Source organism: Amblyomma americanum, chromosome 9 (assembly GCF_052857255.1).
Source record: "Amblyomma americanum isolate KBUSLIRL-KWMA chromosome 9, ASM5285725v1, whole genome shotgun sequence".
Classification (NCBI taxonomy): domain Eukaryota; kingdom Metazoa; phylum Arthropoda; class Arachnida; order Ixodida; family Ixodidae; genus Amblyomma; species Amblyomma americanum.
This window is the reverse complement of record NC_135505.1, coordinates 44,754,886-44,781,658: the sequence shown is the minus strand read 5'-3', so window position 1 is coordinate 44,781,658 and position 26,773 is coordinate 44,754,886.

Sequence of the window (26,773 nt, the reverse complement as noted above, 5' to 3'; positions counted from 1 at the left end):
CTGGCTGTAAATAATTATCCGATTATGAAATTTTCTTTTCGCGCAGCATCCTCACATCATCCTCTGCCAATTACACAACCAATGGTATGACGCTATCTCTTCTGAGTTGCCCACAACTGCTGCGGACACGATCCCCGGCAACACAGCCTAGTAAACTTCCCACTTTATTCAGAATGTTGTACTACTGAACAAGGCTTATGACTGGCCGAGTTGGTACTAACTCACCTTAAAACCAGCCAAAAGGCAGAACACACAAGAAGACATGAGCTCAAGAGGCTGGACTAACAAAAATTTAATTGAAGATTTTAATTATTTCATTTGATTTGTGAGGGTTTAGCGTCCCAAAGCGACACAGGCTATGAGGGACGCCGCACTGGAGGGCTCCAGAAATTTCGCCCACCTGGGGTTCTTTAGCGTGCACTGACACCGCACAGTACACGGGCCTCTAAAATTTCGCCTCCATTGAAATTTGACTGGCGCGGCCAGGATCGAACCTGCGTCTTTTGGGACAGCAGCCGAGCGCCATAACCACTGAGCCACCGCGGCGGCATCATTGAAGGAAAGCCGCAAAAGAAGACCCGCGAAGAGCACAAAAACCCAAAGCAGTGAAAGGACGAAGTGCAATCAAAGGTCACTGGCATACTAATGAATCATCTAAAACGGCAAATTCCTTACAGTGAAGGTTTAAAGACGGCTTAGCCACACGTGTCCTTAACCTTACCGATGTAGTAAGCCTCAACTATCTACCGACAGATTTATCCCTTCCATAAACTACTGATATTTCGTGGAAATTAGTCGCGCAAAGAGACAGGTCATCCTCAGATTTGCATTCACAAGATTGAGCGTGCAGTGCCAGATTAGAGTTTGCCTTCCCCCTATAGAGTGAAAGTTCTCAGTCAGGTGCAAATTCAGATATCTGCCTGTCTGCCCATATTAGTTGCAGCCATAAGGCAGTGGAACGCAATAAACTCCATTACGTTTGCAAATGGTGAACCTTTTTTTGTGACACCGTCCATTGTGGACAAGTACCCAGTTTTATCAAGCCTTTTTAATGGCGGCGCAAAGGCCTCCTGTCTTGCACATCGCTGTTAAGACAACAGCAGCATTACGCTCTCCCGCGACTTTCTTGAGACTGTGACATACTGTGGAGGTAAGGTGTATCAGCATCATCGGAGTATGTGTTCCTTACCCTCGAGCGAGTGAACACATACTATGACAGGTTGTTGAGATGGGCAAGTGGGAACCCAGCTGCTTGGAAACCTGCTACAAGAATGCGTCATCAGCAGTGATGGCATGACTTATGTAAAGCTGATTTCATGCACACGATTGCACACCCATCAAGTGTTTCCATCTTTACTGACCTTAACCAGCGACAAATACACCTCTTCACCATCCTTCCCCAGCAACGTGTGGTCCGACTCGTAGCTAAAAAGAGCCTTCCCCGATCTTTAGCTGTAGCCCCGACAAACATATTCGTCCACAAAGCGCAGGTCTGCATCAAGAAACTGCTAACGGTTCTGCTTAAACAATTCTGATGTAAAAGACAGGCCTTGACCGCATGCCTTAAAGACTCCTAAAACATCTTGTGCCAACTTATCTGAGCCTTCTATCTCCAGAAAAATTAGATAGTCATGAACATAACGAAATGACACTGTGCCAAGGTCTTCCAAATAGGGCTCTAATGCCTTATCGACTTTAGACAAAAAAATGTTGCTGAGCAAAGGTACGACCTGCGTGTAAATACCGCCCTGCCAACTGACAAATGCGGATTTGCAGTAAAAGGACAACAGCCCCATGAAGCCAGCGACCGAAATCACGCTATCATCTGTAAAAGCATGTTCATTGTTCACCCTGATGCAGTTTGCACATGCCTCAGAGGTCTATCATGTGACAATGAATAGTGCAGGCCCTCCATGTCAATGCTCACTGCAGAGCACCTGCCCAGGTTGCTGTCCACAAGAAATTAGAACTCCACAGAACTCCACTTTTGTGAGTTGGCAAGGTGGTATTTACATCAGAATTCAGGCATATGCAGAGGGTCCCAGGTTGCACTGTTCCTCCGCGACATTCTTCTGTCCAGAGTCGATACCGCATCATAGCCCTGTTTGGAAGACCTCGGAGTAGTAGCATTTCGTTATGTTGATAGCTGCCTAATTTTTTTGCACAAGGAGGGCTCAGATAAGTTGACACAAGACGTTTTAGAAATCTTTAGGCATGTGGTCAAAGCCTATCTTTTACGTCTGAATTTCACTAAGCATAACCGTTTGTAGCTTCTTGGCTTAGACCTGCGGTTTGCGGACGACCACATATGTTGGCGCCACAGCCCAAGATCGGGAAGCCTCTTAGCTATGAGTCGAACCACTCGAGGCTGATGAAGGACCGCTTTATGGAAGTCATGCCATCACAGTGTTTAGAATGCATTCTCGGAGCAGGTTTCCAAGCCAATGGCACCTGGGTTCCCACTTGCCCATCTCGCGCACCTGTCAGAGTGTGTTTTTACTCTCTCCAGGGAACGGAACACCATTCGCATGATGCTGACGTAGTTGAGCAGCACAAAAAGACGGGCTCGATAGCTTACCTCCATGCCATTTCGCACCGTCCCAAGAAAGTTGCACCAAAGTATGATGTTGCTGTTGTCTTGACCGCTAAAAGTAAGGTAGGAGCCCTTTGCTTCTTCGTTCAAACTAGGCTTGATACAACTACGGGCAATCGTCCGCTATGCGCAGTGGCAGATAAAAAATGTTCACCACTTGCAAAAGTAAACGTGTTTTTTGCATTCCACTGCCTCGTAGCTGAAACTACTATGGGCAGAAAAGCAGATATCTGAATGTGCGCCTGGCTGAGAGCACTTTCACTGTATAGAGAGGAAGGCGAATTTTCACCTGACACTGCACGTGTAATCTCGTGAATGCAATCGGAGGACGACCTTTCTCTTTGCACGCCTGATTTCCGCGGCACATCAGTGGTTTAGGGAAGTGATAAATCTGTCCTGATATAGTTGAGGCTTACTACATCAGTAAGGCTAAAAACAAGTGCCTGGCTAAACCGTCGGTGAACCTTCACTGTAAGGAATTAGTTTTTAGATGGTTTACTAGTACTTCAGTGCCTTTCGATTGTTTTTTGCCCTCTCACTGCTTTGGGGGTTTGCGTGCTTGAATCTCTTTGCAGGTCTTCTTTTGCCACTTTCCTTCAATAAAATTTCAGTTGTTAGACCAGCCTCATCTTATGCTCATCTCTTCTCCTGTGTTGTGTCTTCCGGCTGGTTTTAAGATGTATTACTGAATGCCGGAAGACAGCCATTTTAGAGTCAAGGGCACTTATAATGGCCGCAGCTATAATGAATGTCCATTTATAACAAAAAATAGTGCTTAGTTTATTAATTTATGCATGAAGTATATGACAATGCATCAAAATAAAAAAAGGACTAAGCCTCTAACCCTCATGGCCAAACTGCAGTTACAGCAAACAAAAGGACACCATAAACCTGCCCCACATGCAAAAGCTTGCACATCAGGCCAATGCAGAAATAAGATCAGATTACTTCCCAAACTGCATGACACTGCCACGCAAAGTAAAGATTGTGACAGGCAATAAAGGAGCAACAAAAAGCGAACTGTAGGTAGCAGCCAATCTCATGCAGACAAGCTACAAGGTCAGGCCAACATAGACGTGGAAGGAAAAATTTGAAAAAAAGCCACAACAAGCACATAATAAGTTTTAAGGTTTTCACAGCCCTTTAAATGGCAAATACTTTCCTGAAAAAGCATAACAGAAGCGGAAATTTTTTTTTCGGCAATCAATTTTTTTCATGTACTTCATTATTCTTGAAGCATGGGCGGGCGTAGAGTAGTCAGATTGGTGCATGCATCCCTAAGCAATGCCATGCCAAAAACTGTACTTACAGAAAAGCTTGCCTTACTGAGTAATACGACTGGCCATCCACTAATTCCCAGCCTGCTCCAGGTCCCTGGCAAAAATCACACGCAACTTGATGGCTTGCACAACTTCCATGCAACTCTTGGTCTTTAGCTGGAAAAAAATTGAGGGATAAGTGAGATATCAAATTTTACATGCATTGCTTTGTTTCAATGACTGACTAAGAAAAAAACAGCGGTTTCTGGGAGCGCCACTAGTTTTTCACACTAGCTTTCTACAGTAAACCACGCTTATTGCGACCTAATTCACACTGACTTGCTGCACTGTCCCAGCACTACTGTGTATAGCTCAATGGTTTCAAATGCTTGTAAGCTCTGAGCCCTTGGGCTTGCACTCGTTAATGCAGAAAACCTCGGAAAGGGCAACCAGAGCTTCGAGATTTAGACATTGGTATTCAGAAGCTCAATGGTCTGTGGGAGAACTTTTGGCTGGGTGACACAGTAGCGAATGCTGCTCAAGCTACTTTCACTCCATTGCAAAAAACTCGCACAGCAGAGACCTGTCCTCTATTTTGCATTGCAGAAACAATCACTGAAATTCAAAGCACGCATACTAAATGGGCACCTACCTTCCAACACAGCTTCATAATAATGGGTATAATTATTGGAATGAAATACCAGTCAGTACATGTACTTTTCAATTTATCCAAAAATTATAGGCAGCCGACAAACAATAAACATTAAAAAGGAAATAAAATAACCAGAATTGTTTAAAAAATGTGTCAGATGAATTATGTGACATCCAATACACTCCAGCAGTTCTTCGGTTTGTGCACCTTCAAACCACTCTTTCTTACAGGCACATTTGCAGAGAAATCGCATTGAACCTGATCTTTAAGAAACTTTATTGGTGCAACAGAAGGGAGAAACCAGGTTTCTTTGAAGGGTAATATACATGGCAAGTGATATGCTGTTTTGATTAAGGGCGACTCCTATGATCTTGAAAACCAGCCCATACAACACATGAAGGAAAGAAGGCGACAGGACAAAGGCCTTCTTTCCTTCATGTGTTGTAACAGCTGGTTTTTGAGATGATCTCACACTAACAAGACCAACTGTCTACACTAGTGCAACTCCTACGCACAGTACAAACTGAAAGTAGGACATTTTTTTTCATTACCTGCTCAAACTCATCGGCAAGCTTCTCCAAGTCATCTGGGAAGGTCACGATGCGTGGGGCGATGTCGAGAAGAAACGCCATGACGCGGTACATCATCCTGTGATGCGTGCTTTCTCCGAGCTCAAAGCGCCCTGCAACATCCCGTATGCAGGATTTGTTGGCAGCGTACCTGCAAAAAAAATGCTACAATTTTATAAGAACACGAAATCGTGAAACTGGCATCTTATCTAACCATCAAGCATTGCAGCGACGTAAAGAAAAAAATCCACATCTGCCCAGTTGTCTGAACAAGCTTCACGTGTTCATCAGGCACATTTGGTACTGCCATACGATATTTTCCCACTGAATGTCACAACGGAAGCACAGGCAAGAACAGAAATAATAAAAAACTGCGCAAGTCGAATTTGTGATCCCATACATTTAAATTCGCACTTGGGAAGAATGCGATCCGTTGAGCCTGGCGCTTGCGGAAGAGCAGTGACATTTAAAAGCAATTTTCAGGCAGTATAAGCATTTAGCGAGAAATCGATTGCTAAACTCTCCATCACGCGACGTATTACTGCATTCAATTTCAGGCTTCGCACCCGGTTAGATGCGCCCAGACTTTTTTGCTCCTAAATTTCTTCAATCAGTCATCTTAAATAACAGCTCCTTTTTCTTTGCTACTAAAAAATTGCAATATCTTACCACAAAAAGGAGAGCACATGCTCTTGAGGCGACTTTGGCGGCAGGCCTCCGCGATCGGTCCTTGAGGGATAGTGTGGCGATTTCGCGAACTCAGCTGCAAGAGCATTTGCAACCGACCGCGACAATCGGAAGTTCCTGCGAAATTGGTGAGTAAAAAAAGAAACAAACGCAGGTAACTTATTGATCGCCCGTTTTAAATGGGATACAAGGACTCACCTCTTCGTCAGAATACGCGGCAACTGTCTTTTCCAGATACGACTCGAACTTAGGTCGCTTCTCCGGCGGGGTAAACAGCTGCTAGAACATCTCCTCGTACAACGCCAAATCGTCGTCATCGCTGCTGCTGCTGCTGCTGTCCGAAGACGAGCCTGTGTCGACGCTGCAGCTGCTGTCTTCATCAAACAGCATTAACAACTCCTCGTCGAGACGGCTGCGCTTAGCTACTGACATTACGTTTGTTGGCACCGGCCGACTGTCACCGCTATTGCTTTCCGCCATTTCTCCTCGGCCTTCCCAAAGATAAAACCAGAAGTGACGTCAAAAAGGTCACGTGACTTCCTCCGTTCCCCTGTTACTCCGCCGCTGACGACGGAGCACCCAGAACTGCTCTCGGCTGCTCTCGGCGCCGCAAAAGCACTCCTCCTCAGCCAAAGGAACACAACGCTCCTGCACCTGCTCGACCACTGGTAGGCGCTGGAACTAGCGAGAGCACTTTGAGCGCAGTTAAAAGTGCTCCTGTTCGCCTAATGGAAACCACTATAAGACTCGCCGCAACGCAGCCGATAACCCAAGCACATGGGCGTTAAAGGTTGTTCACCAGTAGTGCAAACTTGGGCATAAAGTATCGCTCAGTCGCAGCGCCAGTCGCTCGCTGCTCGATTTTCCAGCCTTCCGAGTGAAGGTCGCAAGCTGTTGAGCCAATCAGTGAGCCAGCCGGAGTGAGCGAGGCGAGCTTTCGGGAACGACGCCGCCCGCGGGTGCGCCGGGCAATGAACTACGCGCTACCCCCTGGCTGCCCTAGTCGTCGCTAAGCCTAGCCGGTTTCACATCGATGCAGCAGCTGAGTGCACTTCGAAACTGGCTAGCGCTGAGGCTCTGCTCTCGTCATCGTTTTACTGTGAACCTCGTCTCATAGTAAAACAAAGATATGCTCGGTTTCCGCGACACCTTCAGGAGCGGAGCCAGCTGAGGCCAGGAGAGCCGCGATTGAGCAGCAGCAATTAAAGGCGCCTTGGGGAGACATTTGTTTGTATTCCTGTTATCGCTTCTACCAACGACTCGATATTGGCCAACGATACTCCATCCGACGGCTTAGTATGGACTTGAACAAACATTACTGTCGCATTTTTCTGATGCTGGCGGCCGGTATTCAGGCTGGCATTCCGCGCCCGTACGTTATCATGTCGCTCAACTGTATGGCTGTGGTGCACATCAAAACCCCCAGACATCCTTCTTTTCGCTCATATTGTCATAGCACACAGTCACACTGGGACCAGAGTAGTTTAGAGGACCGAGCGCGGCTGCACAGGAGCTAGACTGTGTCAAAGCAGGCGAAACTCTTTAAAGCGCGCGGTTGACGTCAGTCCCAAGACTTTATTCTCATTTCGACCGAGAATCAAATCGGTTCAAACTCGCCGGCCGCCGCATTTCACATTCGGCTGCATACGCTGTTTTCTATATTTAGCGACATTTTCGTGTCACCGTCATGAAATTTTCAGTGAAGGCAATGAACGACGTCGTAAAGTATTTTTTTTTTGCTGTTTTATGATAACCACCACGTCACTGCCGCTAAAAAATTCTCCGCCAACACTGCATCAGTGTTGGACTTAAGAGCGTTAGCTACGAGAGCTTCAAGTGTTTAGATCTGGGTGCTAGATCGGGGTGCTCAGCAAACGTGGGGAAGACAAAACACAAACATCTGAGAGCGTTTCGTTTCGGAAACATTTGTTCTAAGATACAAGCAGCGTCATCTACTTGAAAGATTTTGCACTACTATTGCGATTTACAGCCACCTTCGCTATATCCTGTATGTTTCCTCCCTATATATCAGTTAACGAATTTTAAAAACGTGTGCATTACAACAAGACGAATTGTTTGACCGCATCCGGAACCCTCTGCGACAAACGATTAGGCCATATGGCTGTCTGGAAGTCCCCGGAATGCACGGTTTGGGGCGAAAAGGTCGTCGGTGCGAATCCCACACATATTTTGGGCTTCATCTAAATATTTATTTTATCATCAGGAACATGACAAGTCAAATGACACCACTTCGATCGTTATGCGTCAAACGGGGGGCCCCCAAATTTGATGCAAATAGGTGTCCCCGGGGTTCCACTTCGATAGCCGCTAAACTGGCATATGTAAAACGGATCGAAGGTATCTGTGACAACTGAGGCTCTACGCGCCCGCTGTTGCTATGTGATATAGTGTGGTAACGGTCTTGGCCAATTTGACCTTTCCTGCAGACAGACGTGTCCTTGACAAACGTAAGTAGTAAGAGGTGACGCTCTTAAAACTGAAACGAGGAAAAATATCGGGGTTGCTTTGAACATTTATACAGAGAACTGCGTGCATGTACACACATGCTGCCTTTGTGTAGCCGGATGGTTATGGCGAGTAATTTTCCCTGATTGACGATTAACTACATTCTTTTCCGCGACGCATAGAAGTTTCCTTGGCCTTTTCTGTGCATGTAGTAGTAGCGGTACATTATGTTACATGGCTTGAACATGTCACAGAAGCCAATAGGACACTGACTTTCAGTAACGCCATTCGACTTGCGCACACCGATTGGTGTGCAGGCGCTGCCGTGGCTGCAGCTACATGCCGCCACTGCAAGCGCGTGCGGATACGCAGGCACCGCTGGCTTCGTCGCTTGTGCATTACAGCTCTTTGGGCTTTCAAAGCCGCATTATACCCTTAAGCATGCACTACTTTCGTCACATTGCCATGTGTGAACAGAAGGGAATTAGGTGAGTGCTCGAGCAGTGCCTCTCCTCTAAGCCAATTCTCGTTCGGTGAGAGAGCCAGGTCGCGGGAAGCGAGTTGAAAACTCGATTCGCCAATGTGAATGAGCACTTCATTTCGCTCGAGGCCCGTCACCAACAGACCAGAGCACCTCGCATCCTCTTCGCGACTCGCCACAGTGAATGCGCTTTGAAGCATCTTTGGTCAATTTGATCCTATCGCTGTCACACGACAGCACGACAGTATTTCTAGGATTCTGCAGTAAAACAATTACCCTCACCAGGAATCTGTCGTATGACACATCCCACGATAGGTATCTATCGCGCGGCACAATCCACGACAGGTATCTGTTGCGCGGCATATCCCACGACAAGCTGTTGTGTCGCGCGACAGGCCGCACGACAGGTACTTTTGTCGCGTGAAAAGAGGCGCGATAGAAGTCTGTCGCGCGACTGAACCCACGACAGGCAACTTTGCTGAGGCACGCAATCTCTGTCGCGCGGCATGACTCCCTCTGTCGCGCGACAGTACCTGCGACAGAAACCTGTCGCACGACAAATGCTGCGACAGGGACCTTCTTCGCACGACAAAATGCAGGAATGATGTCTGTCGTGCGGCAGAACCTACTACAAACAACTTTGTCGCGCGAAAGAACCCACGACACGAACCTTGTCGCACGACACAAGGCACGACAAGACAGCTTGTCTTGCGACACAAAATTGTGTCGCGCGACAGATGCGCGACAAAAAATTCTGTCGTGCGTTTTGATCGGGCTGCCTGTGCCACGGCGTCGTTTATATTTTTTTCTTCTGAAATAGCACTTTCACAAAACTAAATTCACTGGTGGCGTATTGAATCAAGAAAACTTATAGTTTGAAATATTTAGTCAGTTTGAACTCGCGTGGAATCACGCAGCTTCGTCTTGATAACTGCGCAAAAGAAGAGGCGAGAAATATCATTTTTGCTCACAGCGTAACAATAATGAGACACGAGACGAAAGACAAACGCAAACAAGCGCTGACTATCAACTGGTCTTTTATTGAATATGGGAAGGCGTATATATACATTATACGAGAGGGAATTGAGTTATCTGACCTCCCATGTGCCTTCCAGATAACTTTTGTTGTCTTGATCAGTCATTATTTGTCTGTATATATACTCCTTTCGTTCAATAAAAAAAAATTGATTGTCAGCGCTTGAGTGTGTTTGCCGTTAGCCTCAAGTCCCGTTCTTGTTGCGCTGTGAGCAAAAATGATGAATACTTACTAAGTCGTCAAATTTTCGTCTTGCTGAACGGTACCAGAAAGACGAAGGCGCTCGTGTTGTCCATCGTTAGCGCGGTTTTCAAGACGAACTCACGTCAGCAAGACCAACTTTCTATGCTTGTGCATGCAGTACATGAAGACTTACATGTACGTATCGACAGCAAATAGCTGTGGTCGATTTTCGATGGAGGCGAAGTTCTGGAAGCCCGTGTGCTGTGTGATGTCAGTGCACGTAAAAGAACCCTAGGTGGTTGAAATTTCCGGAGCCCTTCACTACGGCGTCCCTCAAAGCCTGACGCGCTTTGGGACGTTAAACACCCATAAACCATAAACCATAAGTATCCACGCAAAGTCAAGATGGAAGCAACTCTCCACTCTTCTCGCGTGCTCGATCCGCCCTCGTTGTGGCCTCACGAATTCGCACACGCCAAATCGTTGCAACCCAAATCCGTCTTCGCAGCAAGCACTGTGAAAGGAACATGTTAGCCACAGACGGAACAGTGGAAATAGACACGACCGGACTTGAAGCAGCCACAGGCAGCAGACAAAACGTCCGTGGAAACCCCGAATTGTGCCTGACATGAAGGAAAATTGCGCCCAACGTCCTAACATACCGCGGCCATGCTGGCCATGCCAGCAGCAGAGATTGCCTTCAGCTCCGGCTTCCAATGCCGCCGAAATCCAGCTTCTTCGGTCACCTTACGAAAAAAAACGATTTTCTTCGCCCTTTTTTCTTGCAGTGCCCGCAGCTGTTCGCGTCCAAGCTGCCAAAGAAAAAAAGAGGAGAAGAAAACGCTGTACCGGCCGGCTTGCAGGGCTGTTTGTTGTCAAGGCCACGTTGGCTCGTCGGCTCTCCCTACCCACAGGCGTTGCACAGGGGCAGAAACGAACGGCGCTAAAATTTCCTCCTTTTTTGACTGTTTATTTCGATACAATACTGCCAGTCTCATTAAGAGACCGTAGCGGGTGGGCAATGAGTCCAATATAAAGTTCAAAACATAGAAGAAAAATTACAAGCAGATCAACAAAAAAGAGAACTCTTAATTACAATATGTGCTAGATAACTACTAGTAGGCAGGTTACCAAACAATACTCTGAAGATTCAGAACTGTGACAATAAGAAAACAAGTACAGCAGCAATCGTTCATGCCAGCCAGCATGCTAGTATTCGAAGTATTTAACAATAGGAACTAGAAGAAAGAGAAAAAGAAGGTAACGGCCGGGTGACAATAGACAATGCAATCATCCTTAAAAATGACATAGTATCAAGAGATGTCAGTAATTAAATGTTGGGCAGTCATCTGCAAAATGTAGGACTATTGGCACTTTACTGACTCTTGTTACATTCTACTAATCTTGAGGAGAAGGAAGATAGTGAGTCCGACATCGTATTCGATGGATCGAGTTGATTCCATTCGCTATGGCTAAAGAAAGAATCGTTGAGAGTGTTTTTTCGGCATGAGTATTGAGTTAGCGTGTGCGCATGGTTGTGCCGGGATTGCCGTGGCTGTGAGAAGGATGCATATTTAGAGACATCTATGCTGTAGCTGTTGTGTAATAATTGATATTGAAGCATCAGGCGAGATTGTTTTGCCCTTGATAATATTTATGGAAGGCTAGATGATGCGGCAAGATCGGTAGAGGATTCAGAGGGTTTATGTTTGTTATCAATGAATCTTACAGCTTCTCATTGCACTCTCTTCGGTGAGTGATGTAAGTGATTGATCGAGGGAACCAAACAGTGCTTGCGTATTTTAAAATTGGCCTTACTAGGGTAGCGTATGCAAAACGTTTGGTGTTTCGAGGGGCCAGACGTAAGCATCTTCAAAAGACGAACAGCTTTCGCAAGGCAGCAGAGGTAACATTAGCAATATGCGCGTCCCATCTTAGGTCAGAAGCTAACCCTTGGTGTTTATGTTCAGAGAACCTTGAAACGTTGATTCACTGATACTGTAGGCTTAGTTATATGGCAGTTTTTTCTTGGTGACGTTCATGCAAACGGATTTTAGGTTCTTTAATGTGATCTGCCAAGTGTTACACAATTCAACAATTGTGTTAGGAGAGCTGCTTAGCATAAGGTGGTCTTCAGGATTTTATCGTTTTGTACAGAATGCAATCATCGGCGAAAAGTTTTATGTTACACTCAATATTGTTGGTAATATCGTTTATGAGAACTATAGTCCAGAGTTTGACGGAATACCGTCTGGCAAGGGGCGAACATTGCAGAAATAAACATACACTCGCCAAAAGTTTTGACGAAAAGAAAATACGACTTTTAGGGGCCCGTACGGGTCCCTTGATCACTGAGAGCGCCGCATGGAAGGACGGTGGCTTAAGTGCGGTTAAAATTGCGTAATGTCCGATTGTAGATCTGTGGAAGATTTTCGCGTGTCCTGTTAAGAGCATGCTTCGTGTTTTGTATATGAAAAGATTCTAAAAGACGGCGCAGTGATAAGTTTTTCTCTGTGGCGATGACTGATGGTTCGTCCGAATCGATGGTGTGTCTCGTTGATACGCTGTGTTCCGCCAAAGCATTAGATGTGGAGCGGCCGTTCGCGACGTCATTCTGATGCTCTCTGAGCCTACATCTGAAGTTTCCGGTTTCGCCAATATAAGCGGCGTCACAGACTTGACACGGTATCTTGTGTACCACGCCCGGGTACCTTGAGAGATCTAGACAATCTTTTACCCGGACTAGCTGTTGTTTAATCTTGCTGGTAGGCCCATGAAAAATGTGCACGTCATAGCCATTGGAAATGAGTGCAAGTGCTTTGCTTACCCCGAAAGCATAAGGAATGCTCGCTCGCTTGGCTCCTGCGTTTTTCTGCTCTTTGCCAGGACGGGAAGCATGAGCGGAGTGCTCTTGGCTTTTTATTAACTGCTGAGGATATACATTGCTCTTTAAGTCTTACTTCAATTTGTCGATTTCGCAGCGGAGCTTTTCTTGCCTCGAGCATAGGGTGAAAGCGCGATTCAAAAGCGATTTGGCGACTGACCGCTAGTGACCAATTGTATGTGCGGAGTGAAAGTTGAGGTACTTCCCGGTGTACGTCGGTTTTCGATATACTGAGATTCAAGCACGGTTGTTTTTCGCTGCACAATGACATGAAGAAAATGGGATTTTTTTCCATCAGTACAATTTACCATGGAAAAAGAAGCTAAAGAAAAAATTCCTTTTCTTGATGTCCTCGTGCAGCGAAAAACAACCGCGCTTGAAACCTCAGTATATCGAAAACCGACGCACCGGAAAGTACCTTAGCTGTCTGTACATACATCCAATTGGTCACAAGCGGTCAGTCGCCAACTTTCTTTTTAATCGCGCTTTCACCCTATGCTCGGGCCAAGAAAATCTCCGCTGCGAAATCGACAAATTGAAGTAAGACTTAAAGAGCAATGCATATCCACAGCAGTTAATAAAAAGCCAAGAGAACTCCGCTCACGCTTCCAATCCTGGCAAAGAGCAGAAAAACGCAGGAGCCAAGCGAGCGAGCATTCCTTATGCTTTCGGGGTAAGCAAAGCACTTGCACGCATTTCCAAAGGCTATGACGTGCACATTTTTCATGTGCCTACCAGCAAGATTAAACAGCAGCTGGTCCGGGTAAAAATCGTCTAGATCTCTCAAGGTACCAGGGTGTGGTATACAAGATACCATGTAAAGTCTGTGACGACGCTTACAATGGCGAAACCGGAAACTTCAGACGCATGCTGAGAGAGCATCACAATGACGTCACGAACGGCCGCTCCACTTCTAATGCTTTGGCGGAACACAGCGTAACAACGGGACACACCATCGATTGGGACGAAGCAGCAATCATCGCCACAGAGAAAAACTTATCATTGCGCCTTCTTTTAGAATCTTTTGATAAACACAACACGAAGCATGCTCTTAACAGGACACGTGGAAATCTTTCAGAGATCTATAATCGAATATTACGCAATTTTAACCGTAATTAAGCCACCGTCCTTTCATGCGGCGCTCTATGTGATCAAGGGAGCCGTACGGGCCCCGCAACGTCGTGTTTCTTTTTCGCCGAAACTTTTGGCGAGTGTATGTTTATTTCTACAATGATGAGAACTGCAAATAACACTGGTCGTAGGACAGATCCCTGCGGGACTCCGATTTAACGGGAACTGTTCTTGAATAAGCATGTTCGAAAGTTACAAATTGTGAGCGGTTCGTCCAAAAATCCTTGATCCAAAGTAACATTGGGCCATCTCCAATTATGATGCGTAGTTTTGATATTAGTTTGTTGTGTCTTACACTGTCAAATGCTTTAGAGAAGTCTAGTAGTAATATATCTGATTGCAGTCGTCAAGACTAATGGCTAGATCATGCGCCATGGCCAGGATTCTGGTTCATCCGCTCCTAGTTCACAACGCCGCCACCACGGGCCGCATGAAGTTGAGCTCCTCCTCCTTCTCTTGCATTCTTCCTCCCGGTTTGAGAGAGAGACGCTAGTAAGCTTCGCCCATTGTCCGCTTTGTGTGTCCTCCCCTCAAGCCAAGCTCCTCGGGAGGGGGGCACCCTTCGCGTTTCTGTTTTGTTTTTTTTTCCACCCAGCGTGTTCGAAACGGGCTGACTGTGCGGCTCCCCTAGTCTGTTCCTTTACTGCGGTGCAAGAAAAGAAAGAAGTCGGGTTGGGGTTGAAGCGGCGTACACGCCCCGTCTTTGTCCTACTTTGAGGGGCCATTTGTCAAAAACTACTGGCGGTATATATGCACATCACACAAGATATGGCTAAATGTTCCAGAATTCTGCCAAGGCCCAGCTATCACTCAGTGAGTCCAGAGCATAATGCGTGGAATAGAATTTTTTTAGCGCTGCACCCAACTTCTCCCCGTGGGACGGTCTGTGTCTTCATGGTAAATGGTGTTTTGCTGTACAGAAAATCTGATGACTGGTGACAGAAGAGAACTAGCGGCCGTATAAGCATCAGTAAGAACCTTGTGTTGCGCATTTGTTTACACGTCAGTGTTTTTATTTTTTCGAAAGAGGTTGCAGTTATAACCTGACTCACCATAATTGTCAAGTTTTTTCGCAACGGGGAAAAAAATTACGGACAACAATTAAGTCTACTGACGAGCTGTGAAGGAGAAAGCTTGCAGCGTGGTGTTCGGCTGCGGCGATGGCGTGCTGCTCTAATGCAATGGCCAGCCAAGCTGATCAGTTCACGCCGCCCGAATGGAAGTTGATGAAGGCGACGATACCCAAACCCAGCTCGAGCCCCTGTGCTTCCTTTTTTCGAGTTGAGTTGAGTTGTCGACAGAAGGACGAAAGGAAAAGCACGGGCTTGCTTACTGGCTCAATGCGGAGCCACGCCCAGCTGCCTGCGTGCTGATAGTAGGAGGTGAAAGATGGGAATAAAGAGACAGAAGAAAAGCGCGCGCAATAGCCCGTAGGCCACGGGCCAATCCCGGAGGCAGTGCAATACCGGGCTGACCTGTGCCAGAGTGCGTTACGCCAAGCACTCCGCCATACTTTCAAAATATGCGTAACACCCAAGCCTCAAGGGCCCATATGAGATATTAAGCCAGGTATGTGAATGGCATCCCCCTTCGAAAGCGGACCGGGGATTGAGCCACACCCGAATACTCGATCCTGTGCTTCCTTGCTATCGCTCCCCTTTATATTTCTCCTCGATATCATTTCCCTTTCTCCTCCGCCGGCTGGAGCTCGGGTGGTTAAGATATTAGATAGCAATTGCCACGGCCGGCAACATTATTTTCCTTCACTTTTGATGCGAAAGCTTCACTATGCTACCTCGTAACAATTTCGCGGTGCTTACGGTTTTGACCTTCAAGTGGGCCAGAGGTCAGTCCTCTCACGGCGTGGTTCGAGCGTCCACCGATATATGTGAGACAGTTACTGCGCCATTTCCTTTCCTCAAAACTAATTTTAGAAACTAACCTTGAAAGTAAAAATTGAAAATTGGTTTTTTGAGAAAGGAAATGTCGCAGTATCTGTCTTTCATATCGGCTGACACCTGAACCGCGCCGTAAAGGGAAAATGGAGGGAGTGAAAAAAAAAGGAGAAAAAGGTGCCGTAGTGGAGGGTTCTGGAATAATTTAGAACACCTGGGGATGTTTAGCGTGCACTGACATCGCGCCCTATCCACTGAGCCAATGCGGCGGGTTCCCTTCGTGGGTGCGGAACCCACTTCGGAAAGTATTTTATTTACGAAACTTAATTTTTCTTTTTCTGATTTGGTCACGTGGTTTTTCCAAACCTCTGGGGAGGACAACGCCTGATTTTCCTCCTTGTGAGCTGCTATGCTTTCGCAAAAATGAAAATATGCTGCCTTCTACTTACGAACGGCGCTGATCATTTTACCTAGGCTGCTTGCACACAACATGTGTTTCCTGCATTTATACACAAGTATGGTGACAGGTTGCTCATCGTACAAATTATTGAATAATACCATTTAAACGTGTAACCATTTTCGGGATGCGCTTGTATAGGAATTGTACCTGCATGCACGTGACTTCCTGGCGCCCTAGTTCACTGCCTTTTTCTGCATGTGTGTGTGTGTGTGTTGGGCTGTGTGTGGGTGTGTGCGCGCGCGCCACGGTAGAGTCCATTGCATGCAGTGGCGCAAAAACGCGGAGCTCCCACTTGGCTTGTCGCAAGTTTGGCTTGGTTAGGAGGGCGAGGGCCGGCTCAGGATGTGAAGCTTTTAAGTTCCATGGCTGATCACCGGCCTGTCTTATGACGTAGGGATAATGTAAACAGGAAATTCGAGAATGTAACATGCAACCAGATCCCTCGAATTTTTTTTTTCATCACATTACTCCGCATGAATATGTCCAGATATCGAGAACCACACGCTCGAGACAACACAGGCTTTTTGCGCGCGTGGTTTTCTTCCACCGGCCTTGAGGAAACGCGCGCGCCCATTTTCATACGACAGTAATTCATGTCCCCATAAAAAAAAGACATGCTATGCTTGATGAATCGTTTATCTTCAAGACAGTCACGTTTCCATGCCCGCCCCCCAAGTCGCCACGTGCTCGTCGGCCATGGCGGCCTCGTCGACGGCGACGTGCGCAAGCAGTCATATCGGAAAAGAGCGGGCTTTCTGCGCACCTATTCGCTCGCGTCAGCCGCCGCCTCATCAACCGTCGTCGGACGACGTGCGAAAATTATCTGGTAGGTCCACATTGGTGGCGGCGCTCACCATCGGGTGAAAATCGCCGGCCTCACGCCGTAAAAACGCCTCATGCATCCCGGCATTAAACGCTGTGGCTGAGCGGGGTTAAGATACTAGATTACGATACCTGGTGACATGACCAAGCGCCGTCACATGTCCGAGATGGGAGGTGCACTAGCGGGTGGCTGTTGGCTGGTTATACGGTCGAGTGCTCATTGCTCACCGGGCTAAATGTTACGTCATGAGACCATGCGAAATAGCCTGAAATTTCGAATACAAAATATGCAGAGGACACCAAGCCGCAGAAAAGACCTGTTAATGCTATAGCATCATACCAACAAGGCGGAGTTAAGTGTTCCCCAAATTTCTTAATTTCAGCGCGATTTCTTTTCTTTGTTCAAATGTACTGCTCATAGTGCTGCCGCAGTGAGGAGTTGTGTAGTCAAGTCATCAATGTTGTACTTTGCGATCGTTATGGAGCGCTTGGATTTTGATGTAGGCGAAATGCTAGTGGTCCGTGTACTGTTCGATTTCAGTGCATGTTAAAGAACCTCAGCTGGTCGAAATTTCCGGAGTCTTTCACTACGGCGTTCCTCATAGCCTGAGTCGCTTTGGGACGATAAACCGTAAACCAAAACGCATGGAAATATTAAACGGCTTATGGAAAAGCGTGATGAAGGAGATTCCACAATTATTTTTGTGTGTGACATAACTATGAGGGATCGGAAAGCAAGCATTGCTTTTTCACGTTGTAAGAACTCGCTCAGCGGCAGCTGGAGCTGTGATGCGCCAAACATACCTTTTCACGTATTTGAAAGCACTGCCTGACAAATGTTTCAAAGACGATTAGAGATCATATAACGGCAGCAATGCGTCCCACCCGGTCCTCTTCGTTCCCTCTGTTGTTTTTCGTAACTGATCTAAATTGGGATCCAAGTGGGGACACATCACTTATGTTAAAGCTGAAATTTACTAACGTACCCTGACGCCCGGATCTACATGACGTTACTCACCAGCATGGTGACGTGACTCGATTACGACCGACGCTGAATACCCCCGGGAATTCGGTCCCCTCGCCGTCAACTGTGAATGCTGAGGCGGCCGCAGATAGAACATGCCATCGCAAATGAGAATCTCCAAAAGGAGTCCATATTAGGTTCAGGAGTGAAGTTGAAAATAGCGAAAATTAAATGTAGCAATGCGTACATTCAGTTTAACTTCTTCAGCCTACCGAATTTCCTAACCTGTTGAGTGTTTTGCTCAATTCTTTGTTCCTGTCCTTTTGTGCAAGTTGCAAAAAAAAAAATAACGGTGGTTTAGCTTTGGTTAAACCTGGAGTGACGCGATAGCTACAGCTGCCCGAGTGGAACTTGGTCACGTGACCAAACACGTGACCAACAACGTGATCAGCCGCACCACGTGACCAACCACGTGACAGGGTGGCGGCGCATCTACAGGGTGTCAACGCAGCCACAGGGTGGCGGTGCCGCCACCACCACGGCGCCGCCACGTTGAAGGCTCGAAATGCTGCCGTAATAATCGCTACAAAAACTCGTACAAAAAATCAAAGCGGCAGTTTACTTGACATGACAGAATACATTTATTATCGCATCACATCATGGCGCAGAAAAAGTCTAAACGATACATTTCGACAGTTTGCTAGAAATACACAATGCACTTATGCACAGAACCAGCTTGAGAAAGTGTCGGTAGTAAATATTAAGTATGGCAAAACTTTACACTTTCTACATAGACGTGTACCACTTGCAACCGCCACACATCACTAGGCTGGTAGTGAGGAAAGGAGAGGTGCAACATTCGCGCTACAATGAGGTCAGCCACATGAACCGCGCCGTTTCGCAGGGAACATAGGCAGCCAGAGGTGCACTGCGAAGGCATTTCAAGCGTGCACTGCAGTAATTATAAAACACAATTGGCCTAATCTTGATGAAACCCAAAAAACACAAAACAACACAGCGTGGCGCGATACAAAAAATATAAACATATCATACATGAATACAGATACAGCGTGTAAAGCATTTCACTCTCGTTTAGTCGTACCAGCGAGAATGCGAGTTTTAGCATTGAGTGAAGAGACATAGTAAACCGTTCAAGCTGCAAGTGTGCACATACTGCACTACAAAGTTTTTTGATGAATATTTCATTAAAAAAGTAGGAAATGATAAAAACTGAGGCATACAGACTTGTGGAACATCGCGAGCAGGCAATTGCTAATTGCAGGCAATTTTTGCTAATAGAAGTCAAGTCGACTGCTGAAAACATCGTTTTTCCCTTTCTTTGCGAAGCATTTCACGCAGTTTGGGAACTGATTTTACTTTCGTTGAAATGCCAGCAGCTTTCAATTAAGTCCGCAGTTCAACCGCGTCCATATCCTCGATGCAAGCGGGAGGTGTATCCTCGCGCTCCATTTCAGGAGCGCTCCGAGCCCTATTTGTGCGACTCTCTTCAATCATACCCTCAACCCAGTATGAACGATCGTGTTTTTTGTACGCTCGACTTGTTGTTACGTGCGCGCTATTCTCAAGGCGTTTTGCCAGCTTCAGCGCATCGGCGGCCGCATTCCATTTATTGGATCTTGCATGATGCAAATGCTTCAGAATATCATTCTTTTTCTCAATGCCTTCGCTCGAAAACCACCCCAAACACTTGAATTCTTTATGCTTATTTGAGGCATGACACACAAGAATATGCATATATGGCGTCATTCTTTCAGCCCCGTAACCCTTATGCCCTCGTTCTCCAAGTTCTAAGTACGTTTTATGGAATTTGGCTATTTCTTGCTCGATGCTTTCGCCGGTCGTGTTATGTTCAAAATGATCAAAAATGCGACTAAGCATTTTCCAAAGTGAGATGATTTTTTTTTCTGTTTCCAGGCTGAGTTTTCCAGTGAGCCTCTCTGGCAGCATTTCAAGCAGGCGCTCGCAGGAGTCTCCTTGAATACAGGTGAAATTTTTTCCTTTTCTTTCGTCCTGCCACAGTTCAAATTTTACACCACAGCTATTAATTGCCTGCACAATTGCTTCCACGTGAGTGCTCTTGGTGTCTAAGTTGATAACTTTATCGCGGTTGTCTTTGTCCTTTGCTTCGACAATCAATCCATCAACCAGGCGATTAACGACTCTAATGCGCATGTGTAAAATGTCTGGAACCACAAATGCAGGTTCAATGTTGAATAGGGGAACGACTTTCATTCCGAATTCTTCAACAATGCCGTCCTCCCTCATGTTTTTTAGAGTGCGCAGAAGAGGCGGCTTATTACACTCCTCTTTGTTTGCCCCAGCTCTGCTTTGTTCCTTTAAATTAATACGACAGAAAGGACATGGGTGCCTAGAAGACGCCGACTGCAATCCTTGAACCATGAGCAAGAATTTTAGATCTGAGCCCAGACAGACTATGACGAGAACTTCCTCTCCTTCCAAGCTGACATTGCCCCTTTTCACAACACTGTTAACTTCGTCTATCAAATCCTTCAAACTTTCTCTAATCTGAAAATAGTTTTCAGAGACTTCGACGACTGCGAGCAGGCGATGTAAGGTATGGCTCTGCAGCCTCCGGCTGCTGTCAATCAGGAGAAAAGATAGAGTTGTCCAGCTTGTTCGTGTGCTGACTACACAGCCATCTCCTTTTATTTTGACCAAAATTGGCTGCGACCTGAGCTGTTCTCCTGTCATACCTCTATTCACTGCGTACTCCGCAACGGCAGTTTCAAGTTCGTGCACAAAAGACACCTGAGCGCCAGCTGCTTCTCCTAAGGTTTTAAACACAGCAGTGCTTTCGTCTAGTTTTTGCCTGTATGAATTGATGACACGGAGCGAGGGTAAATTAGGGACAGCTGAAGACATTTTTTCCCAAAAAACATTGCTTACAAAGTGGTTGTCTAAGAGCGCGGTGATTGCACGGACGCTTTTCTTCTTGGGGGAAGAAAGACCCTGATAGTTTTACCATTACTGCGGTATTCTTTTTTGATTCCTCGCTCCACGGAGATTCCGTCAATGTCAGAAAAAGTAGTTTTGTGCAGTAGCCCTCGAAGGTCTTCTACAACCAACTGGCATAAGTCCAAGCCATAGCTTTCCAAAATTTCTTCTAGCCCTTGAACTATCACGCTGCCTACAGAATGCAGCTTTCTTCTATCGGTGCTTTTCGAACCTTCCCCGACCCTTTTTCCGCAGTTGTTGAGCAAGCGGCAGTTTTTTGCCTGTGATGACAGGCTTTTGTTTTCTTTTTGCAGCAGAAGGCATTTTGCCTCAAAGTCCTGAATGGACTTACGCAGTTCAGAAAGAGACCGTTCTGATACACCCTCCATTCGCTTCACTTCTTCTTGTAAAGCTTGAATAATGATGTCCTTGATACTGTTATTTGAATTTTGAACAGAACTTTCCTTCTTTCCTTCTACAGGCACAGCAGTACACTCAGCAACAGAAATAATTAACCGGGCTTTAAATTCAAACAAGATTATTATAGGCATATTCCTTGACATTAGAAAAGCATTCGACACTGTTAAACATGACATTTTGTTACAGAAACTTGAAAGTTATGGATTTCGAGGACCAGCCATCAATTTTTTCCGTAGCTACCTAACTAACCGCATGCAATTCGTGCAAATCCTAGATCAAAGATCTTCAATGGGGGAAGTTAGGACAGGAGTTCCGCAAGGGTCAGTACTTGGCCCCCTGCTTTTTTCCCTCTTTATAAATGATTTTCCTCGTTTCATTGAGCATGGACAAGCAGTCATGTACGCAGATGACACAGCTCTACTAATACCTCATCAGTCGGCAGAAAAGGCTGAATCACTTGCAAATGATAGCCTCCAAAAAGCAGCAAATTGGTTTAGCACTAACAAACTAGCGCTAAATGTTAAAAAAACAAAGTTCATTGCTTTCACCTCCCGTCGTAAATCTACCCCCGTAGAATGTAGTCTGCATCTCGATGGATTACCAATTGAACGGGTTCAAAGCTACAAATATTTAGGAGTAACTCTTGATGAGAATCTACACTGGGCACCTCATATAGAAAACTTATGCAAAAAGTTAACCTCTGGGTGCTATGCACTAATTAAAGCACAAAAACATTTTGACAAGAACACACTACGAATGATATATTTCAGCGTTTTCCATAACCATTTAATATACTGCATTGAATCCTGGGGTTTCACCTTCGCATCTTACTTAGCAAAAGTTAGCACTCTCCAGAAAAGGGCTGTCAGAATAATATCATATGCACCGAGAGCAATACCATCCAAACCCCTTTTTGATGAATTAAACATAATGCCCTTCACCAATGTACGTGAGTACAAAACGGCCATTTTAGTCCGCCAGATAAATAGCACGAACTCTCCACATCCTTCTTCCATATTCATCTCTCCCAAACGTGACACTAGGCAGGCACAGCACAATAATTTTAATTTACCCATAGCTCACAACATATACGGGCGGCGCTCAATTTCTTTTATCGGGGCTAAAATATGGAATACCGTGCCGTGTTACATGAAATACACGTCCAACTTTGTTTCTAAACTAAAACGCCACTACCTTAACAAGCAATCTGATGCACCAAGCTAAACACGTTTTGTTGCTCATAGCAATGCTCCATATAGTGATTGTTTAACTCTGACAATGTTTGTAATGGATACATCACTAGCCATAGCGGCTAAGGATCCAGATGACTACACAGCATTTTGTGTATAAATTTCTGCGTGAATAAACGTTCTGATTCTGATTCTGATTCTTATCGAAGGGAATTTTTACATGGCGCTCTTTTTTAAGGAACCCCTCTTTTGCTCAGCCATTAATTTTTCTGTACTGAGTATCTACCGAGGAGCAGAGGCTTCTAAATCTTGTCTCTACTGCAACCTTTAAACTCTCTGGGATGGACATGCCAAGTGGAATAAAAGATGTTATTGTCTCAAAATAAGATTTCTCCAAAACCGTTTTGTTGCTAAAGATTTCCAGAACTGTCTTATTTGTCATTGTAAATGAAATCGCACATTCAGAAATCTCTAAGCGCAAAGCTCCAGAACTCATTTTTAAGAAATTCTAAACAACACAAATTGAAATGCAAGAATCAATACTATATCGAAAAAAAAAACAAAGTTCCAAAAACGTTTGCTGGCAACATATATGTGAAAGGCGGAAGGCTCACTATTTCTGTGGGTTAGGTTCTGCATGCAACAACCTTCGACACAAGGAACATTTGCAGACTTTCCACAGGATAGCCGTTTGGAAAGAGCTTGCAAGCTTTCTGTCGTGTCACAGCAGCCTTCACACGCACTGGGAACTCAATTGCCACTACACTGCCAAGTTTCGTTTCTCGAGTATGCCACCCAAAGGGAAGATTCAGCTTTGAAAAGTCTGACTCATTGCAAACAATCCAACCCCTTTCGAGCGGCCTTCCTTTCCTACTGAAAACCCATCTAAAGATGTCCAGGTCTATGTTCACCTTGACAAGCCCGCTGGATCGACGGCTGTTGGAAAGTTTCTTTTGCACAGCGTAAATTAATTCCTCAGCAGCAGCTTCCAGTCGTTGTGGCGATGGCTTGCTTGGGTGCTTAAATTCCCGGAGACAGGCGCCGTTCAGATTTTTTCTTGGTTCAACGGAGCAATGGCACTTGGAATATCCTTTCCATTTTATAAGGTATCCCTTGCTCTGTAAAAAAAAGATGGCATGGTGAAACATTTAGCGCAAGAAAACTCACACACGCCGAGGAACGACAAAACGAAGCACAAGTGAACCAAAGAAAAGACAAAGGAAAGATATGTCACTACGAAATGAAGAGCCAATGAACTTGAATGGTAATTTATGCAAATGTTAACATATCCATTTGTGACGAAATGAGTGCCTTAGAGGACCTAAGTTACTGGGGATTGAAGGGTTTGCTCAAAATCTTGACCGCGTTATCTACCTTACTGGACTCAGGCTGCCCGCTTAGCGCAAAAAAATATATTTATGAAAAATGCTTTGTCTCTGGCATCATCACTAAGTTTGGAAGTCGAGTGTTCAAAACTGACGGTAGTAGTAGTAGTAGTAGAAAACATTTATTCATAGAAAGGTAGGAGAAAGAGGCGGGAAAAAACAGATTTTGGGTGGAGTCCTTATTTCAGGACCCCAATGTCCACCGCAGTTGCTCTTGCTTGGGATATCAGGCTACGCTGGGTCGCCAAATCGGAGCTGAGCAGGGCAGACTCCCACTGTTCCTCGGATTGATGTTTGTCTAGTTCGGGGGGCTTGTTACCGGAGCAGCCCCATGTTACATGGTATGTTGTTGGAATTCCGCCACACCAGAGGCAGATTCCGTCGTCTCAATCGGGAAACATGATATGGTATTTGTGTAGGTTTGGGAAGGTGTTCGTCTGTAGTTGTCGCCAGCCCCTCGCCTCTGCCGCCGTTAGCTTCGAGTGTGGTGGGGGATAGACTTGCCTTTGCGTTCGGAGAAGGAGGAGGCGTTCGCCGTACATAGAGGGAAGAGGGGTGACGTCGGGGAGGTTAGTCGCTCGGTTGGTGTATCTCGAGCTAGACTGTCCGCGGCCTCGTTTCCCTCGAGCCCCTCGTGCCCAGGAGCCCAAGTGATTTGGTGCTTGCATGTGGAATTTTTAACATGTGGGGTAGTCAGAATGGGAGCGATGGAGTGCGGAAGTCTGCCAGAGAGGAAGAGCCGACACGCCGACTGGGAGTCTGTAACAATTTTTAGTCCGTTTCGCGTGGTATCGCCGTGCTGGACGGCGAGACCGATTGCGGCCGTTTCTGCTACTGTGGGAGAGCAGTTGCGTAGAGAGGCGCTGGCGAGATCCTTGAAGTTGGTGTCCAAAACTACCGCCACCGCGTTCGTGGAATTGGGATACATGGCTGCGTCGACGTATACAGCATTTCGTGCCTGTCGGTGTGTGCGGCGCAGGTAGTCCACTCGCGCCTTTCGTCGTCCCTTTTGTGAGTCCGAGTGAAAACTGGCGGTATACAAATTGCGGAGACATTTTGTTATAGGAAGTCTCCCTGACTGCCGCGCTTTGGGGCCTCCTACTGTGCAATTTTACCAATTTCTCTAACACATTTTAGTCAATGAAAACCTAAAAACCTAAAGAAAACGTGATCAAGACACCTCTTAAGGGCACAGGGTAAGGTAAAATTAGAAAAAAATTGTTTTTTTTTCTTTTGGAATTTTAGAAGTTCAATTCTTTCTACACATGTTCCATGATCGCACTTTCCTCAGAAAGCCATATTTACGGCTGAAAAACGCTTTTTCCGAAACCAAGTAGTGAGCGGCCACGCCCCCTTTCAGGATTAACGTCATTTTTTTCAACCAAAAGGTCCACCACCTGATTTCAAAACTTGTCTAAAATCAGCTACATATAAAAAATTGTCTGGCAATTATTGTACAGCTCCTCTTTTTGAGGCAAGACAATCCTGAGATGCTTTGCACGTTTTTTCCACGTTTCTGCAACCTTCATGCAGCTGCGTCCGAGTGCTATCCCTTTCGATCAGTATTGTAAATTGTTCCGGTGTTGGTTGCTGCTGATAAGTTGAGATGCCCAGGGCAAAGAAGGCCTTCGTCAGGCGTGAATTTCACGCAACCGCTACGCTCATCGTGAAAAATCAAAAGGATGTCCACGACCGAATGAGATCCCGAACGCCGAACGCGCCAGCTCCTCGACATCGAAGCTTTCAAGATTTTCTCTGTGCTTCCAGGAAGAGAATGTGCTACAGAGCAGCAGCCAATATGCCTTAATGGACATGAACGGCATTTGTGCCGCAATTACACAGATTTGTGTGTGCAGAGAGTGCGGTGGAAGTGTTGAGCTCATCGAAATTGTGACAAAACGGGTAGGTGTTGCAAGCGTTTACAGTTTGAACTGTGAAGTGTGTAGTGCCGCACAACGATTTGAGACGTCGAAGAAAACTACTTCTGGCCTCTATGAAGCCAACCTCAGGTTAGTGTATGCCTTGAGGTCCATTGGTAAGGGAATGGCTGCAGGAAATATACTCTGTGCTATGCTAAACCTTCCTAAGCCGCCGACAAAGTTTGCGAAATACAATCAAGAGCTTCTAGGTCACATCGAAGCTGCTGCTCAGGAGTCGATGAAAAGGGCAGCTGACGAAGCTGTGCAGCTGAATGAGGGGGATAAAGACTTTGCAGTTGCTCTTGATGGAAGCTGGCAGAAGCGAGGCCATACTTCCAATAACGGCATAGTCTCTGCGACCAGTGTGGACTCTGGGAAAGTGCTGGATGTGGAGGTTTTGTCTAAACGTTGTCCAAAGTGCAGCATCAAGGGTACAAACAGTGACCCCCTTCATAGAGAGGTGTGCCAAAGCAACTACCAAGGCACCAGCGGTGGAATGGAAGTCGCAGGAGCACTGAAAATTTTCGGCAGGAGTGAGGAGCTTCACGGCGTTCGATACGTTAAATACCTTGGGGATGGTGACAGCAAGGCTTTTATGGCTGTGAAGGCACAAATGCCATATGGTGATTCCGTTGAAATATCCAAGGTTGAGTGCATAGGGCACGTGCAAAAAAGGATGGGCACAAGGTTACGAAGGCTAAAAAAAGGAAACAAAGCAGGAAAACTCTCTGATGGAAAGAGCCTCTCGGGCCGAGGCCGACTGACTGATGCAGTAATAGACAAGCTCCAGACGTACTATGG